Source organism: Moschus berezovskii, chromosome 14 (assembly GCF_049115385.1).
Source record: "Moschus berezovskii isolate FMDL1 chromosome 14, NW_MosBer_1.0, whole genome shotgun sequence".
Taxonomy (NCBI): domain Eukaryota; kingdom Metazoa; phylum Chordata; class Mammalia; order Artiodactyla; family Moschidae; genus Moschus; species Moschus berezovskii.
Window position 1 is genome coordinate 22,618,654 of NC_142473.1, and position 16,682 is coordinate 22,635,335.

Genomic DNA, 16,682 nt, shown 5'->3' on the forward strand with positions numbered 1-16,682 from the left:
TGCTTGTTTGCTAGTTTTACACTGCTTCCCATCCTGCAGTGACCATGAAGATACCAGAGGAAGAGGAAAAGTGACAGTTTATGAAGATATAAGCAGGAAGTGCTGAACCAAGAATATGGATTATTTTTTTTTTCCTGTATTTGGTTTTTTAGGTGGGGCACTCAAATACTCATCTAGTCTGACAACATTAATCAGTCATGGGAATTTGCTTGGGCACTGAGCTCCATGATGCAGTCTTGTTTCCTAGTTTGGGAGACAGGAGGAATGAATGTGAACAGGTTGCCCAGGGTCAACAGTGAGAACTGAATGTCCTAAGAATAGGAGATTGACAATGACCTCCTGGAAGAAGTTGGATTTGGCCTGGGTCCCAAAGGGTCAGAGGAAGTAGCTCTGCAGAGGGGATGCTGGGAGAGAGGAGGCATTAGAGTGGACAGTGTTGGGTGTGTTTGGGGACCACTGGTATTGGGTGAGTAACTCCCAATTGGTATTGGGTTTTCTCCTTGAAAACCACGGAACCTTTCAAGGGGTGAGAACTTCCTTTATGTCTTCTACTCTAAGCCTATTCATGGTCTCTCTGTATAATGGTTAAGATGCACTCCTCTAATGATTGGAATTACCTAATAGAGTTATTCTTTTGCCAGAAGAGTCAATATTAAAGATGCCATAAGAAAGAAAGAAAGCTATTTCACCAAAGAAATTGGCAAATTGAAACATGCTAAAATCTCTCTCTGGATATTCCTTGTTACCCATATCCCAGCATGGATAGTTAGACCCAAAAGGGTTTAAGCTTACATTTTTAAATCTGATACTTCAAGTATAAACTCAGCAAGTTACTCAACCTCTCTGAAACTTAATATACTCAGTTGTACCACACAGTAAAGAAAGCTATGTTGCAAAGTTGCTGTGAGGATAAAATGAGAAAATGTAAGAGAAGTGTTTGGTATGCAGTGGGCACACAAGAAATACCTCATTAGATACATTAGGTTTAAACTCATATGCCCACGGAGACCAGGTAGATTATATGAATGAATAACAGAGACTAAGTTTAAGATGTGTTCTTCCCCTTCTCTACCTTCAGCAGCTAGATATTATGTTTTCTAGGTTCCCTTGCAGCTAAGTGTGCCTACTTACAAGTCTGTTCAATAGAGCATGAAGATAGGTGAGATGTGCAAATCTGTGGTCATGTTCTTAACAAAGAAGCTCCTGAATTTCACCTCATTTTTTTTTATTCCTACTAGTGATGAACCTGTTTCAATCATATGGGTAACTTCATCATTTTCAGAGACAGCTGGGAAAAGGTAGATAGGGGTAGAGATACTTACACCTCTGTATAGCTTACCAGTCCACATCTTTACTGAGAGAGAATTAAATGTGTATCTCATTTAAGCTACTGCTATTTGGTCTCTAATAAAGTAGCAGGGCCAATACTCTAAATAATTCACTCTAAATATTTAATAACAAAGGAAATACACATAAATACATATATAATCTATTTATGGGATGAATTGTTGTTGGGATGTTATTTTTTAAAAGAATTAAAAAATATAAGACCCAATCCATGCTGGCTAAAATCTTTAGTCCCACTGGAAAACTCAGACTGGTATACAAAGCAATTAACCCATGATATGAAACAAGGCTGTATATTGTCACCCTGATTATTTAACTTATATGCAGGGTACATCTTTCAAAATGCTGGGCTGGATGAAGCTCAAGGTGGAATCAAGATTGCCAGGAGAAATATCAATAACCTCAGATATGCAGATGACACCACCCTTAAGGCAGAAAGTGAAGAGGAACTAAAGAGCCTCTTTTTGAAGGTGAAAGAGGAGAGTTAAAACAGTTGACTTAAAACTCAACATTCGAAAAACTAAGATCATGGCATCCGGGCCCATCACTTCATGGCAAATAGATAGGGAAAAATTGGAAACAGTGACAGACTTTATTTTCTTGGTCTCCAAAATCACTGCAAATTAACAGATTCTTGCTCCTTGGAAGTAAAGCTATGAGAAACCTAGATAGCATATTAAAAATCAGAGATGTTACTTTGCTGACTAAGGTCCATATAGTCAAAGCTATGGTTTTTTCCTGTAGTCATGTATGGATGTGAGAGTTGAACCATAAAGAAACCTGCACACCAAAGAATTGATGCTTCTGAACGGTGATGTTGGAGAAGATTCTTGAGAGTCCCTTGGACAGCAAAGAGATCCCACCAGTCCATCCTAAAGGAAATCAGTCCTGAATATTCATTAGAAGGACTGATGCTGAAGGTGAAGCTCCAATACTTTGGCTACCTGATACAAAGAACTGACTCATTGGAAAAGACCCTGATACTGGGAAAGATTGAAGGCAGGAGGAGACGTGGACACCAGAGGATGAGATGGTTGGATGGCATCACCGACTCAATGGACATGAGTTTGAGCAAGCTCTGGGAGTTGGTGATGGACAAGGAAGCTGGGATGCTGCAGTCCATGGGATCACAAAGAGTCAGACACGAATGAGCGACTGAACTGAACTGATGAAACAGAGTACACAGCACCCTGAGTGCCAGAAGAATTAAAATGAAGTAGGTACCAACTAAAGATTTCACACATCCTTTGCTAGGTCACTGGTAGTGCATTTGCCACTGCCAGGAGCCCTAGTGTAGCAATAGTTGAGATGGTGCAGGCTGGATGAAGGGCAGGTGCAGCCTATGCATATGACAAGTGTGTTTTCAGTCTGTTGATCCCAGTCACCCTTTGGGAGAAGAGGAATGGGAAGCCCTGGCCAGGTGGTGTTCCCATTGTCAAACACCCGCATTTTGTACCCATTTATCATTTAAACCATTCATCCCCCACTACAGGTGAAGAAGTTGTGGCTGAGAGAGAAAGTAACTTTCCTGTAATCATCAATAGAACAAGGCTTCAAACTCTAGACTGCTGTGCACAATGTCTTTCCTTTTTTCTGCTGCCCAACCATAGTATCTGCTTTCTTGGTGGACCCTGGTGGGCTAAACCACATTGTTAAATATACAAGGAAGATGGGGAGGAATAATAAACTCTGAAATTTCTTTATAGACATTGCTTGAAATAAATTCATGAGGAAGAAATTCAAGGGGAAAGAGGAAAAGGATGAGGTGGAAGTATTCTTTTTAAAGTTTAGTTACATTGGCTAAATCTAGAAGAAACAAATAGTGCAGAAACAAATGGTGTTAGGAGAATCATTTCCTTGAGGTTCCCACAATGCATTTTGATCTCTAAGAAGAGAGGCTCATTAAAAAGGAAGATTATTGGCTTATTTGGAATGACAAATCTATCCTTATAATCATGGCTGCAAATACTTGGGAGCCTGATCATAAACACATTTTCACAATCTTTGCAAAGATTAATGAATGATAATTACTTTATTCAGTGACAAAAGCTTTGCTTTGGAGTATGTGTCATAGTAACAATTTTGCTATTCATATTCTAAAATGGATCTACTTAATGAATTACTTATAATTCCTGTGCTTTCCCCCTTCCTTTTGGGTTCACTAGTAGGCTCTCTTCATTTTATATCAAGTAATTCAACTATTTCATGACTGTCAGTTACTGCATTTAAAAAAAAAAAATCACACTTTGGGTTTTAGTTCTCCAGTGAGCCAGGGCCAATATTTGTTGACATTGTGGCTGCAGGAACCTTTGTTTCCTTCAAGTTAAATGAACTCCCATTTCAATATGGAACACCAAAGAGCAGTTCTGAAATTACATAGTTGATGCTTTTAATTGCAATGTGGGCCTAGAGACCAATGCTGAGTTGCAAATTAGTAAAATCCTTCTGAAGTGGAAAGGTCATATTCAATGAGACTGTAGGATTTAAGCTATAAAAACCTGGGAAGGCATCTACATTTGCATAGGAAAAAAATTCACCCCGATGCAGCCTTGATGATTAGTGAAGAATAAAATCAAGAGTGTTCCGAGCACCCAGGATAAGGTTAGCCACAAGTGAGGTAGGATGTAGGGGGTGTCCGGGGGAAATGCTGGGGAGGGACCACATGCCACATTTGTCTCATAGCTTTCCTCCATTCTCCAACGAGACAGAGACAGGAGAACCTCTTTTAGTGCTAATTGTGCAAATTCCTCTACCCTCACTTGTCAGTATAAAAGCCATATGTGGAAGCAGAGGCCATGGAAATAGAACTGGGTTTCCTGTTCAACCCCTCAATCTCTTTAAAATTCTCTTCTTTTAGCTACAAATGAACATCCCTTCCCGGAGGTAAAACTTACCCCTACAGGTATAAAAGATACCATTTAAGCAATATATGAGAGGAGAAGGAAATGGCAACCCACTCCAATATTCTTGCCTGGAGAATCCCATGGATGGAGGAGCCTGGTGGGCTACAGTCCATGGGGTCGCAAAGAGTCGGACACGACTGAGCGACTTCACTTCACTTCCCTGGTAGCTCAGCTGGGAAAGAATCCACCTGCAATGCTGGAGACCTGGGTCGATCCTTGGGTTGGGAAGATCCCCTGCAGAAGGGAATGGCTAACCACTTCAGTATTCTGACCTGGAGAATTCCATGGACTACAGTCCATGGGGTCACAAAGAGTTGGATACGACTGAGCAACTTTCACTTCACAAGCAATATATGTAGAAATAAGTTCTTCAGTGTTCATTTCATCTCCAGTTCATTGGTGCACAGCACCTGTAAGTTTTCATTCTTTTTTCTTGTTTTGATACTTCCACTTTTTGTTGATGATTTGCTTCAGCATTTCTACTTCACAGAGACTCATTCTGGAAGGATCATTAGTTTTTCTTTTTACAAGGCCCCAGAAATGCGTCCTTTCTAACAGCCCTTTGCTCATATGATCTCCTTGTATGATCCTAGCCTCTGACACGGAAGCTTTCATTTGTGGAGTTTGGACATGCAGGTGTGGCCTTTTCAGCCGAGGACTAAAGAACATATCCTCATGTCCTTAAGAGGCAGAGACAGTTCTCTGGCCTCTCAAAATTTTTGTACCTCAAAATGGGACAGAGCCTGGGCTTTTATAAATTCAGTTAAATCCCTGGTTTCTATAAGAAATTCAAGGAGATTTACTGAATGTTTGTGGGGTCTCAGGGAGAGGTTACCTCACAAAGCACACAACGTATTTCTTGAAAAACCTATGTCTTATTTCTTTTTCCATCTTCCCTTCTTCACCTACAGCTTAGCTGGGGATTCTGCTTTTCTGCTGATACTTACCCTGCACATAAACTTACCCCACATAGCTCTGCAGCTTTTACTCCATTCTCCCAGTTTCCTCAGCATTCACTCTTTCCTCTCTTTATTATGTAAAGTAGCTCTTTGCTCCCCTGAAGGAAATCTAGTGCCCAGCCCAGTACCCTTTCTGGAGGCTGATTCTTCTGGATTTGGATGAGCAGGCTTATCCAACAGCTTTGCAGCAAAGCTAGTTTTCTCCTTACAAAAGAATCTCTGACTAGCTGCTATTAGAAAAAGATAAACATTTCTGCATACTCATAAATGGGATTATTAATATTTCATAGGCTTACTGAGAGGATGAAAGGAAATAGTGAACATGGAGTATTTAGCACAGTGTAGTTTAGCATTATCATCATTGAATGGAATCAGATTATGCAATTTTTATCTGCTCTCTCCCTGGTTCTCTGTGGCTACCTGCATTCCAATACTTACAGCTAAGTTGTCTGAGGTTGTTCTTAGCTTTGAGCTCCCCAAGGGTAAGTGCTTCATCTTATCCATCCTTGTATCTCCAGTACCTGCTGCAGTGTGCACAGTGATGCACATTAAATGTTTGTTGAACAATTGAATCTTTGGCCTGAGAAGTTTCTAGTACATTCTGAAAAAGCACTGTATGTAGAGAAAAAGACAGATCTGAGGAGGAAAGAAAACTAAGGTCCAGGGTCATTGCTGAAAACTGTTCAATACACTGAAAGCACTTTGCAGGGAGGGGCCAGGAGGGGCTGTGTTCCCTCATCTGTGGATCTCTAGTACCTAATACCATGTAGTCACAGAGGAGGCCCCAAGTATACCCCAATCACTATAGATTTCTCACATTCACTTTATTGTCAGTGGCTTAAATGTTTAATTTTAAACTTAGTAAGTTTTGTTTTGCTTTAATAAGTAATCTTTAACATCAGTGATTCATGGGGTCGCAAAGAGTTGGACATGACTGAGCGACTGAACTGAACTGAACTGAATGTCGGTGAATGAGGTTCTAATTGTATGAATTATTTATCATAGGTTACCTACTCACAGCAAAAGGATGAGCTCTAGGAATTTCTGTGCTTTCACCAAGTTCTTTCTGTGTTTTGTGTCTCTGGTTTCCTTTACACTGTTTGAACAAACAGTCCCACGGCTAACTCAAAGGGTGAAGGAAGGATCTAATTGTGTGCAATATCTTTCCTGTGTGGTCTGCTTTCCCTGGACCCAAGAGGAGTAGGTGTGGGGAAGGACTGGGCTAAAACATTGAAGCATCCCATGAAAATGCTGAAATCTGGTGTCCCATCAATCTGTTTTTCTTAAATATTTGTTCATCCGAGGCAAGGACCTATCTCATGGGGAAAGGATGCATATTTTAAATGGGGGAAAGATGCAGCTCTAAGTAATTCACATCAGTCCCAAAGTTGTGTACCCAACTCAGACAAAAGAAATCTCTGCATTAAGCCAATCAACTTTCTTAGAAGACAGTTCATTGATGTGCAGTATCATGTTAGTTGAATGTGTTCCTGGGTGGGTGAGGGGCTCATCCAATACCAAATGGTTTTAAAAAATATTTTTCCTAATCACATAACCTGAAAGGAGTTCTTATGAAATACATTTTTTCCAACTCACTAAATTTCCAGTGTTGCCTTCGTATCCACTATTGATTGACCTCCAGCTGATATTACCTTAATGTTCCACATTTATCTTGGGAGGTAGTTGAACTCTGGCTCAAGAAAAGTATATTCTAAATGTATGATTCCTCTTATTATATTGGAAGATATAATATGAATGTTGATATGATTTCTTTTTAAATTATTTTTTAATTGGAGGATAATTTCTTTACACTGTTATGTTCGTTTCTGCTGTACAACAATGTGAACCAGTCATAAATGTACACATATTCCCTCTTTGAGCCTCTTTACCCTCCCCCTTCTACTCCTCTAGGTCATCACAGAGCACCAGGCTGAGTTCCTTGTGATATGCAGCAACTTCCCACTAGCTATTTATTTTATATATGATAGTGTATATATGTCAATGCTACTCTTCTAATTTATCACATCCTCTCCTTCCCTCTCTGTGGCTACAAATCCATTCTCTACTTCTGTGTCTCTATTCCTACCCTGAAAATAGGTTCATTAGTACCATTTTCAGAGTCCACATATATGCATTAATATATGATATTTCTTTCTTTCTTTCTGACTTACTTCACTCTGTATAACAGGCTCTTTGCTCATCTACCTCAATTCAACTGGCTCATGTTCATTTGCTTTTCATGGCATAGTAATATTCCATCCCATATACATACCACAACTTCTTTATCCATTCAACTGTTGATGGACATCTAGCTTGCTTCCATGTCTTGGCTATTGTAAAATAGTACTGTAATGAACATTGGGTACATGTGCCATCTTGAATTGTGGTTTTCTTAGGGTATATGCCCAGTAGTGGGATTGCTGGGCCATGTAGTAGCTTTATTCCTAGTTTTTAAAGGGATTTCCATACTGTTCTGCATAGTGGCTGTACCAATTTACATTCCCACCAACAGTGCAAGAGGGTTGCCTTTTCTCCATGTCCTCATTTATTGTTTGTAGGTTTTTTGATGATGGCCATTCTGATCAGTGTGAGGTTTGTAATATTCTTATTGTAGTTTTGATTTGCATTTCTCTAATAAAGGCAATGTTGAGCATCTTTTTATGTTTGTTGGCCACCTGTATGTCTTCTTTGGAGAAATGTCTGTTCAGGTCTTTTTCCCATGTTTTGATTGGGTTGTTTGTTTTTCTGATCCTGAGCTGCATAAGCTGCTTGTATATTTTGGAGATTAATCCTTTGTTAGTTGCTTTGTTTGCGAATATTTTCTCCCATTCTGAGGGTTGTCTTTTCATCTTATTTACAGTTTCCTTTGTTGTGCAAAAGCTTTTAAGTTTAATTAGGTCCTATTTCTTTAGTTTTGTTTTTATTTCCATTACTTTAGATGATGGGTCAAAGAGGATCTTGCTGTGATTTTATGTCAAAAAGTGTTCTGCCTATGTTTTCTTCTAAAAGTTTCATATTTTCTGGCCTTACATTTAGGTCTTTAATGCACTTGAGTTTATTTTTATGTATAATCTTAGGAAGTGTTATAATTTCATTCACTTACGTGTGGCTGTCCAGTTTTCCCAGCACCTCTTACTGAAGAGGCTATCTTTTCTCCATTGTATAGTCTTGCCTCCTTTGTCAAAGATAATGTGTCCATATGTGTGTGGGTATATCTCTGGGCTTTCTATCTTATTCTATTGATCTATATTTCTGTTTTTTTTTGTCAGTACCTTATCATCTTGATTACTGTAGCTTTGTAGTATAGTCTGAAGTCAGGCAGGTTGATTCCTCCAGCTTCATTTTTCTTTCTCAAGATTGCTATGGCTATTTTGGGGTCTTTTGTATTTCTATAAATATTGTAAAATTTTTCATTCCAGTTCTGTGAAAAATGCCTTTGGTAATTTGATAGGGATTGCATTGAATCTGTAAATTTCTTTGTGTAGTATAGTCATTTTCACAATATTGATCCTTCCAATCCAAGAACATGATCCATTTCTCCATCTGTTTATGTCATCTTTGATTTCTTTTATCAGTATCTTATAGTTTTTTTGAGTACAGTCTTTTGTCTCCATAGGTATGTTTATTCTTACGTTTTTGTTTTTTTTTTCTTTCTGTTGTGGTGGTGAATGGGACTGTTTCCTTAATTTCTCTTTCTGATTCCTTATTGCTAGTGTATAGAAATGCAAGGAATTTCTGTGCATTGATTTTGTATCCTGCCACTTTACTAAATTCATTGATTAGCTCCAGTAATTTTCTGAAGGTATCTGTAGGGTTTTTTATGTATAGTATCATGTCATCTGCAAACAGTGAGAATTTTACTTCTTTTCCAATCTGGATTCCTTTTATTTCTTTTTCTTCTCTGATTTCTATGGCTGTGACTTCCAAAACTATGTTGAATAATAGTGGCAAGATTGGGCACACTTGATATGATTTTTTATTAATTTTGATCACATATTTTTGGTTTAGTGTTTTTTATTTTTATTTTTTTATTGAGGTATAGTTAATTTACAATCTTGTGTTAGTTTAAGATATACAATAAAGTGACTCAGTTTAGATGATTCAGTTTAGTATTTATTTTTTTATTCCAGCAGCTGATGTTTATTAACTCTGAGGTTCAAAATTGCTATTCCAGATTCTATGTCTCTGAAAAAGAGGTCCTAGAATGCATTCTGAAGCATTTCCCACAAAGGTTGCCCTGATAATTATGGTTTGAATGACTGAATAAATACATGAATGGAACACTATCTGATTGATGAAAGATCTTGCTTATTTGTGGCTCTTATACCTTGAGCTGCTCCTCAGATTTACACAACTGTTAAATGGGAATAATCATTTCTACTATTTATCTTTATGATGGGAGAAATTTATTATTGAACAATCCAATTTTGATAGGTAGAATTCAAAATTTTGGTGCTAAGAAAGGCCTTAGAAAACTGTTCCAGCCATTTGCTTTTACAGATGAAAATCCTGAGGCTAGAAGTTACAAGACTTGTCTAAGGTGTTCTGTCACGTAGGAAAAAACTTTTTCTTTTTATGCCTGTGTTGGTGATTGTTGTTACTATTTGCCGTTGTGAGAATTTTATCAGGTTTTCTTTGATTGTAGCACATCCAAGGACTTCAAGCATTTGGTTTAGTTTCAGTTCAGTTCAGTTCAGTTCAGTTGCTCAGTCGTGCCTGACTCTTTGTGACCCCATGAATCACAGCATGCCAGGCCTCCCTGTCCATCACCAACTCCCGGAGTTCACTCAGACTCATATTCATAGAGTTGGTGATGCCATCCAGCCATCTCATTCTCTGTCATCCCCTTCTCCTCCCGCCCCCAATCCTTCTCAGCATCAGAGTCTTTTCCAGTGAGTCAACTTATCGCATGCGGTAGCCAAAGTATTGGAGTTTCAGTTTTAGCATCAGTCCTTCCAATGAACACCCAGGATTGATCTCCTTTAGAATGGACTGGTTGGATCTCCCTGCAGTTTAAGTCACTCCAAACCCAATTCCAATATCCATGATTTAGCCGGCTATGGAGGGCAAGGGTCTTGCCATTCATACTGTTCATTGAACCCAGGGTAGGTAAGACGTGACCAGAGAAGATGGAAGAAGACTCGAGAAGCTGTGGGGGCTGCAGACTTGTTTATTCTCTCTGGGAAGCAGCAGCAGGGAGTCTTCAAAGACTACTGATTTACTGAGACAGACAAAAGTGGCCCATGGCCAAGTGGGCATGCAGGCGCAGTGCTACCAAAGTCAGCAATATCGCTGTTCATAAAACATAAGGTATGAGGCCGTCAGAGAGTGGGTCAGGAGAGCCTGACTGATGCCATGTTGTCAGTTAATTTCTCCATAGCAAGGCACGTTAATAAAATACAATTTCTTGTAGAATATTAGCAAACTGATTAACTAGTCAGCTGTAGGGATATTCTGAGAACCAGATGGACATTTGACAGAATCACATCAAATTTTCATGGAGGTAATTAGTTTCCTCCACTATGAGCCATTAGGTTATACCGTAGCAATTAAACTCCAGCCTACAACATTAAAATACGATTAGCCCTTTGCTAATAATACGAAAGAAACATCAAGGTGAGTATGAGGGAGGAGTGAGAAGTCTGAAGTACAAGGATTCATTTTCAGATTGTATGTTCAGTGTTCTCTCATCCCTGAGTGAAATGATAGAATCGTTTTGGTGAGTTACATCAGCCATTCTTTTTGTTAATAAGAATGGAGAGTACTGTATGTCACATCTTTGAATTCTGCCAAGGAATTTTCTAGAATATTATGTGCTATTCCGGTTCAGATACCAGTCAAGAAGGATATTTTCAACAACACTGGCAAAGGTTGAAACAATTAGGATTATTCAGCCTGGCTTCCCAGGTGGCTCAGTTGATAAAGAATCCACCTGCAATGCTGGAGACATGGGTTCGATCCCTGGGTTGGGAAGATACCCTGGAGAAGGAAATGGCAACCCACTCCAGTATTCTTGCCTGGAAAATCCCTTGGGCAGAGGAGCCTGGCAGTCTAAAGTACATGGGGTTGCAAGAGTCAGACACGACTTAGGCACTAAACCACCACCACAAGCCTGACAAAGAGCTAGCTGAAGGGCACCCCAGGGTGAGCTACTGCAGGCAGAGCTTTTCTAGACAGGGCAGTGATAATCATTCTTTACCTCCACTGAAGCCAGGACAGACAGAAACTAGATTAAATTTTAGTGGATACAGGGTTAAAAATTAATTATCATTAGTTGAAGACATGGAGAAGGAAATGACAACCCACTCCAGTATTCTTGCCTAGAGAATCCCGTGGGCAGAGGAGCCTGGTGGGCTGCTGTCCATAGGGTCACACAGAGTCGGACATGACTGAAGTGACATAACATGCATGCATGCATTGGGGAAGGAAATGGGAACCCACTCCACTATTCTTGCCTGGAGAATCCCAGGGAATGGGGAGCCTGGTGTGCTGCCATCTATGGGGTCGAACAGAGTCGGCCACGACTGAAGTGACTTAGTAGCAGCAGCAGCAGCAGCAACAGTTGAAGACAATACTATTTAGAACTCTTGGTTGAAAGGGAGAGAAACCCAAGTCAGACTTACTCAAGTAAAAAAATAATTTCTGGGGGAGGTGGTTCTAAGATGGTGGAGGAATAGGATGGGGAAACCACTTTCTCCCCCACAAATTCATTGAAAGAACATTTGAATGCTGAGCAAATTCCAGAAAACAACTTCTGAGGACAGAGGACATCAGGCACCCATAAAGGCAGCCCATTGTCTTAAAAAAGAGGTAGGGAAAAAAATATAAAAGATAAAAAGAGAGACAAAAGAGGGAGGGACGGAGATCCATCCCGGGAAGGGAGTCTTAAAAAAGAGAGAAGTTTCCAAACACCAGGAAACACTCTTACCGGGGAATCTGTGGTGAGCCTTGGAACCTCAGAGGGTAACATAACTGGGAGGAAAAATAAATAAATAATTAAAACCCACAGATTACATGCCTAAGGCAACTCCCAGAGGAGAAGCAGCACAGATGCTTGCATCCGCCACTAGCAAGCTGGGGCTGGGCAGGGAGGCGCGGGCTGCATTGCTTAGGATAAAGACCGGGCCTGAAAGCACCGAGGGCTGTCTGAGGGAACTAACTTGAGATAGAAAACCAGACTGTGGGATAGCTATCCTGCGAAAAGCCCTAACCTAAAACACTGCCAGGCCTGCTCACAGAACAAAGGACTGAGCAGAGCTAGCCGGCCTATCCCGTGCTGGAGACAGGCAGGCAAGGGCAGCCAGAGCCAGAAGCGGGCAATCGTGGCCCCAGAGGCATCATCTACCAAACTGCAAGCAGGCTTCTTTGCTAACCGAGACTCCTTGGGATTCTGGATGGTCGACATCAGCCAGGAGAGTCACAGCCAGAGATCAGAACGCCAGAGCAGACACACGGCACACCTGAGAAGGCACGCCCATTGTACACCCAGAAAACCAAGCGGCTGGGACGGGGGAGGCAATAAGTCGCAGCTCGCCAAGCACCTGGTCACCTGAGCTGTTCGGACTGGGGAAGGGCACAAAACGCAGGCGCAATCATGTTTGCGCCTTTGTGGAGTACCCGAGAACCTGAACCTGAGCAGCTTTGACCTGGGAAGTGCACTCAACCCAGGACTGGCCTCAGACAGTTCCTGGGAGAGCAACCTAGAGCCTGAGCAGTGTGGACTGGGAAAGCATACATGCCGTGAGTGGCCAAGACAGTGGGAACACTCCCCACAGACGCCAGTGATATTTGTTTGCAGTGTTCCTCCCTCCCCAGAGCACGACTGAAAAAGTGAGCCTAAAAAAAGTGACCACCACCGCCCCCTTGCATCAGGGTGGAAATTAGACACTGAAGAGGCCAGCAAACAGAAGCTAAAATAAACAGAGGGAACTGCTTTGGAAGTGACAGTTGCAATAGATTAAAACCCTGAAGCTAGTACTGACTACATAGGAATGGGCTTATTGATCCTGAGAAGTGTAAGCCAGATAAAGGAATTATCTGAAAATGAACTGACTCCACACTGTCCACAACAACACCAGAGAAAGTCCTAGATATATTTTTACTATTATCACTTTTTAAAACTTTTTAAATTAAAAAAAATTAAGTCCTCTATTACTCCTTTAATTTTCATTTTTATAATCTACTATTAAGCTAGTGGAAGTGATGGAATTCCAATTGAGCTATTTCAATCCTGAAAGATGATGCTGTGAAAGTGCTGCACTCAATATGCCCGCAAATTTGGAAAACTCAGCAGTGGCCACAGGACTGGAAAAGGGCAGTCTTCATTCCAATTCCAAAGAAAGACAATGCCAAAGAATGCTCAAACTACCGCACAATTGCACTCATCTCACATGCTAGTAAAATCATGCTCAAAATTCTCCAAGCCAGGTTTCAGCAATATGTGAACCATGAAATTCCAGATGTTCAAGCAGGTTTTAGAAAAGGCAGAGGCACCAGAGATCAAATTGCCAACATCCGCTGGATCATGGAGAAAGCAAGAGAGTTCCAGAAAAACATCTATTTCTGCTTCATTGACTATGCCAAAGCCTTTGTGTGGATCACAATAAACTGTGGAACATTATGGAAGAGATGGGAATACCAGACCACCTGACCTGCCTCTTGAGAAACCTGTATGCAGGTCAGGAAGCAACAGTTAGAACGGGTCATGGAACAACAGACTGGTTCCAAATAGGAAAAGGAGTACGGCAAGGTTTTATCTTTTCACCCTGCTTATTTAACTTATATGCAGAGCACATCATGTGGAACGCTGGGCTGGAAGAAGCACAAGCTGGAAACAAGATTGCCGGGAGAAATATCAATAATCTCAGATATGCAGATGACACCACCCTTATGGCAGAAAGTGAAGAGGAACTAAAAAGCCTTTTGATGAAAGTGAAAGAAGAGAGTGAAAAGGTTGGCTTGTAGCTCAACATTCAGAAAACGAAGATCATGGCATCTGGTCCCATCACTTCATGGGAAATAGATGGGGAAACAGGGGAAACAGTGTCAGACTTAATTTTTTTCGGCTCCAAAATCACTGCAGATGGTGATTGCAGCCATGAAATTAAAAGACGCTTACTCCTTGGAAGGAAAGTTATGACCAACCTCAGTTCAGTTCAGTTCAGTTCAGTTGCTCAGTCGTGTCCGACTCTTTGCGACCCCACGAATCACAGCACACCAGGCTCCCTGTCCATCACCAACTCCCGGAATTCATTCAGACTCATGTCCATCGGGTCGGTGATGCCATCCAGCCATCTCATTCTCGGTCGTCCCCATCTCCTCCCACCCCCAATTCTTCCTAGCATCAAACTCTTTTCCAGTGAGTCAACTCGATGCATGAGTTGGCCAAAGTATTGGAGTTTCAGCTTTAGCATCAGTCCTTCCAATGAACACCCAGGACTGATCTCCTTTAGAATGGACTGGTTGGATCTCCTTGCAGTCCAAGGGACTCTCAAGAGTCTTCTCCAACACCACGGTTCAAAAGCACCAATTCTTCAGCGATCAGCTTTCTTCACAGTCCAACTCTCACATCCATACATAACCACTGGAAAGACCATAGCCTTGACTAGACAGACCTTTGTTGGCAAAGTAATGTAAGGAACTGATTACTGGCTGGATCTTTCTCTCTTCTTTTGATTCCCCGTTTTATCCTCATGGTCACCTCTCTCTCCCTCCTCCCTCTTCTCTTCTCTGTATAACTCCGTGAACATCTCTGAGAGATCCAGACTGTGGAGAGCACATAGGGAATTGATTACTGGCTAGAATGCTCTCCCCTCTTTTGATTCCCCCTCTTTTCCTCCTGGTCACCTCTATTTCCCTCCTCCCTCTTCTCTTCTCCATGTAACTCTGTGTACCTCTCTGGTGTCCCTCACTGTGGAGAAACTTTTCATCATTAACCTAGATGTTTTATCATTGGTGCTGTATAGATGGAGAAGTCTTGAGGCTGCTGTAAGAACACGACTGAAAACCAGAGGCAAGAGGCTTAAGTCCAAATCCTGAGAACACCAGAGAACTCCTGACTCCAGGGAACATTAATTGATAGGAGCTCATCAAACGCCTCCATACCTACACTGAAACCAAGCACCACCCATGGTCCAACAAGCTCCAGAGAAAGACATGCCATGCAAATTCTCCAGCAACGCAGAAACATAGCCCTTAGCTTCAATATACAGGTGCCCAAAATCACACCAAACCCACTGACATCTTAGAACTCATTATTGGACACTTCAGTGCACTCCAGAGAGAAGAAATCCAGCTCCACCCACCAGAACACCGACACAAGCTTCCCTAACCAGGAAACCTTGACAAGCCACACGTCCAACCTCACACTTAGCAAGGAACCTCCACAATAAAGAGGAACCAAAAACTGCTGGAATACGGAAAGGTCACCCCAGACACAGCAATATAAACAAGATGAAAAGGCAGAGAAATACCCAGAAGGTAAAGGAACAGGATAAATGCCCACCAAACCAAACAAAAGAGGAAGCGATAGGGAATCTACATGATAAAGAATTCCGAATAATGACAGTGAAAATGATCCCAAATCTTGAAAACAAAATGGAGTTACAGATAAATAGCCTGGAGACAAGGATCGAGAAGATGCAAAAAAGGTTTAACAAGGACCTGTAAGAAATAAAAATAGTCAATATATAATGAATAATGCAATAAATGAGATAAAAAACACTCTGGAGGGAACCAACAGTAGAAAAACGGAGGCAGAAGATAAGATTAGTGAGGTAGAAGATAGAATGGTAGAAATAAATGAAACAGAGAGGATAAAAGAATTAAAAGAAATGAGGACAACCTCAGAGACCTCTGGGACGATGTTAAACACCCCAACATTCGAGTCATAGGAGTCCCAGAAGAAGAAGACAGAAAGACCATGAGAAAGTACTTGAGGAGATAATAGTGGAAAACTTCCCTAAAATGGGGAAGGAAATAATCACCCAAGTCCAAGAAAACCAGAGAGTCCCAAACAGGATAAACCCAAGGCGAAACACACCAAGACACATATTAATCAAATTAAGAAAGATCAAACACAAAGAACAAATATTAAAAGCAGCAAGGGAAAAACAACAAATAACACACAAGGGGATTCCCATAATGATAAAAGCTGATCTTTCAATAGAAACTCTTCAGGTCAGGAGGGAATGGTAAGACATACTTAAAGAGATGAAAGAAAATAACCTAGAGCCCAGATTACTGTACCCAGCAAGGATTTTATTCAAATATGAAGGAGAAATCAAAAGCTTTACAGACAAGCAAAAGCTGAGAGAATTCAGCACCACCAAACCAGCTCTCCAACAAATGCTAAAGGATCTTCTCTAGACAGGAAACACAGAAAGGGTGTATAAACTCGAACCCAAAACAATAAAGTAAATGGTAACAGGATCATACTTATAAATAGTTACCTTAAATGTAAATGGGTTGAATC